The sequence below is a fragment of the Eimeria mitis genome, genomic scaffold, assembly GCF_000499745.2.
Source record: "Eimeria mitis Houghton genomic scaffold, Emh_scaff68, whole genome shotgun sequence".
NCBI lineage: Eukaryota > Apicomplexa > Conoidasida > Eucoccidiorida > Eimeriidae > Eimeria > Eimeria mitis.
This window is the reverse complement of record NW_013574909.1, coordinates 14,541-18,483: the sequence shown is the minus strand read 5'-3', so window position 1 is coordinate 18,483 and position 3,943 is coordinate 14,541.

The window sequence follows — 3,943 nt, the reverse complement described above, 5'->3', positions numbered from 1 at the left end:
ACGTCACGAACAGCATGAACCTGAATGCAGATATTTGGGCGAGCATTAAACCCATGGTTTTGCACGCACTAGCTACAAGTCGTAACCCACTCATCGTGCTTAACGCCTCCACTCACTTTCCCGCAGAGCTACCGCATGATAACCAAAGGGCAGGAATCCTCAGTTGAGCTGCACAGCCGATGTGCAACCCACTATCTGTTTCCGAAGCATTTATCCTCATGCTTAGTTGTGAGCCACGGAGTTCGTCCGCTTCAAACCACCGAGAGCGACCAAAACCGTGCACTGAAACCAGAGCCTTCATCGTATTTCACACTTCAGCTGAATACATAAACACCTCACTCACCCACTGAATATTAGGCGTTCTCCACCCTCAAGATCCCCCCAATTAAAGCACCCACCTAAAAGCATAAGATGGAGGCTTATGAGGATGTAGTTGAGTATTTTCCCTATGGACACCAGATATTGCATATCTCTGAACTGTTACTCACTGGCTGTAGTAATGAAGCCCACCATCTTCTATCCGCGCAAAGCGTTTTGAAATGTCGACGCACTCCCCACAATGAAAAGTCAATTGTATCAATTTTGATGAAAGTGCTTATTTGCATCGTGTTATTTGTCGTAATAATTTAGGCGTCCAGTTTCATGTATAACGACTGTGCAAGAATCATTGCCACATACACGCCGCAAGGTGAAAATTCACTGCCAACGTAGCATTCAGCGGTCGCAACCAGCCAGCCTGCTCGTCGGAATATCACACTTCCTGGTAATGGTGTAAGGCTCCTTGTTAAGACGCGAAATATCGTCGTCTGTGTGTTTTCAATACTGCTCAAAAGCAACCAAAATTCGTCATAATGTTCTCATTGATGCTCGCGCATCGTTGGCTAACCGCACCATCGCTTGCGATGTACATAATGTATCTATGGCACATTCTATCTGGCTTTGGTCCTTCTGCGAGGCCAACTCGAACAGTACAAGAGGTCAACACCGAACTGCAAGCAACAAGATCAACAGACTGATGACTAGCAATTCTCACTTCCTGAGGCTGCAGTAAGAGGCTCTTAATACGTAGCTGGCAATGTGCACGCCTTGGACTGTGTGGTGGATTTTGGCGTTTTCAACAACTTTGTCATTGCCCGTCCATTGACCCTGCCTGTTTTCCAGCAGCAAGGCTATATGATGTTCGCTGTTCCAAAATAAACGGTATATGGCTTCGTCACCAAGCCTACTCATCGTAGAATGCCACTGCAATCCATTGAGAACGTCTTACTGCCACATTCGGGCACACATTCAGGGAATGTCCACTTTCCCTGCGCTGCCGCCAGCTATATGCTCCATTTCCGCGTCCTTAACATTGGCAGATCCCTGACGTCTGTGACTGGCTACAGGACAAACCGCCGTCGAAGAAGCACTTGCTTCAGTTATAAGCATCGCATTTATTGTTGCTTCCGTTGCGAACAACTTTAGAAACAGCACACCTGTCCAACGCAACGGCACCGTCAAAAACCAAACACGTTAGCGCCACCAACGTACTGCCTACGAGTGGAAACCGAAACGCATTAACCCCCAAGCCGCTCGTAATGGACCTTCGCAGAACAAAAATCTAAGATAAAGGGTGCAAAAATATCAGCTTCCACAGGTGTTCATGGAGCACAAGTCCATATCTATATCTCTCGTGCCACACCACCACTCAGTCCCCTACACGCACTGGCTGCAAATCAGACGCACATCGCACAAAACAAAACGCCCGATTTACTCGAGCATTCCGCTTCATACAAAAAGCAACAGTGCATCGTGGACTACCTTTAGCCTCAACAAATATAAGTCTTTCGCCCAACTTCTGAGCGGTACGTGACTGCGATGTTTGATTTCTCTTGAGCCTCCTGTACATCACTGCCGCAACATGCACATTAACAGTGCCGCTGAGTCAACTCCGTCAGTGGCTACCAAACATGACAGCAGCTAATCACAACTCCAGATATAAAGGGCGCAAAATATCAGCTTCCTCAGGTGGTAAATGTTCTGAAGCCGTATATCAATTTCCCCACCTCCACTCCACCGCCACATCTTCTACACGCACTCCCTACAAACCAAATGCAGATCACCGAAGCCATAGACAGGTGAGTTCTGCAATCAACCCTACACCGCTCTGGCTTTAACACGAATTACAGATAAACCGAAGCTGGTCGATCGTGTCTACTCCCCTCGTTCGCCTCGACAACATTCCCCCTGATAGATCCAAGCCGCAAAATATCAGCTTTCTCAGGTGGTCCATGAGCAGACGCCCTATATTAACTCTTCCCTGCCACTCCACAACTCAATCTCCAACACCTACTTCCTGCAAAGCAAACGCGCATAGCGGGAAAAAAAAGCCCAATTCGCCCCAGCATTACGCTTCACAGAAATACCAGTACTACATCGCTCAGACTCTTATGCCTCATTAAATATAACACTGTCTCGCCCAGCTTGTCAGCCTTATATCACCACGATGTTTTGCCTCTCAGTGACTACCAATGCAGATCACAGGCGCATCAACTGCGCAGGAGACTCAATTTCATCTGGAACTCCATCCTTCTATATGTGGCATGCCAGCAACTAACACGCACCTCCTATAAATAAGCAATGTAACCGGCTCCTGTAACTGGGACATGCAGACGTTCAGCTTAAACGAAGCGGACAGTGTGCAATACTGAGAGACGACCCAACCCAGTCCATCACACGCGTTTTACAAAGGTGCAAAACCCCCAACGGCAACAATACCGCGAGATTTCAGAACTCAACTCCATCGGCCACCACGAAATGAGTCGATCTACAGCACGCACTCCCTATATAGGAAAAGTGATACGGGTACATGCGATTTCCGAATTTCAATGACAGTATCGCTCCACTACGCAAACAGTGCTCACCGCGAGTCCTCTTGACGGACTTATACACGCAATACAACCCCACGCAAACAACGAAAACGCAGATTCCTAGTCCTTCAAGGCCCAGGTGCATTGCCATCGTCAAATGAGCTCTGCAGTCAACTGCAGGACAGAAAAAACCAACGCACGCTCTGTGCACGAGCACGCTGGCCGTAACAGGAATTACCGATAAACCTAGGCTGCTCCACTCTATTTTCTTTCCTCGTTGAGCTCCACACAACACTCGCCCAGATAAGCAAACGGCGCAAAAAATCAGCTTCCTCAGGTTATGGATGAGTCGAAGCCCTAAACCAACTCCTCCCATACCACACCATAAATCCATCTCAGAAACGCACGTCCTGCAAAGCGAACACACGTGGCGGGAGAAAAGAATAATTTCCCCCTGCATTCCCCTTCACACAAATAGCAACAATGCATCGCGCAGTCCCTTCGACGTTATTAACGCCCAGTCTGTCAGCCGTCCGTCTCTACGAAGTTTTGCCTTTCTGGTGCTACATGCGCATCACACTCGCAGCGTGCACATCAACAGTGCCGCTGACTCAACGTGCTTAACTAGAGAGCAACTAACACGTACTTCCTACAAATAATCAACGCAACCGGCGCATCTAACCGGAACAATCATTCCGTCGTCCAACATCCACGAAAGCTCTGCGCAATACTGAAAGACGATCCAACACAGTCCATCACATGCATTTTCCCAAAATACAAAATGGCTAGTGCATGGTTAACATTGTGAAAGCGCGTCCACTACGTGATTCTAGAACTTCCACTTCGAAGACGCACTTCCTGCACGTTGTAATTCCAGGACCGCCTATAGCTATCTGATTGCCTCGGACGTCCTCGTCCGACACCGCTTGACGAACGGACACACGCAGCACACTCCCACGAAATTCATAGACCCTCAAAGCAGAGTTGCAACGCCATCAATCAGAGTTGCAACGCCACCGGCAGATGACCTATGCAACCAACACCACTACAGAACAAACAGCCACTTACGCTCTGTGCCCCAATGCCCAATGCAT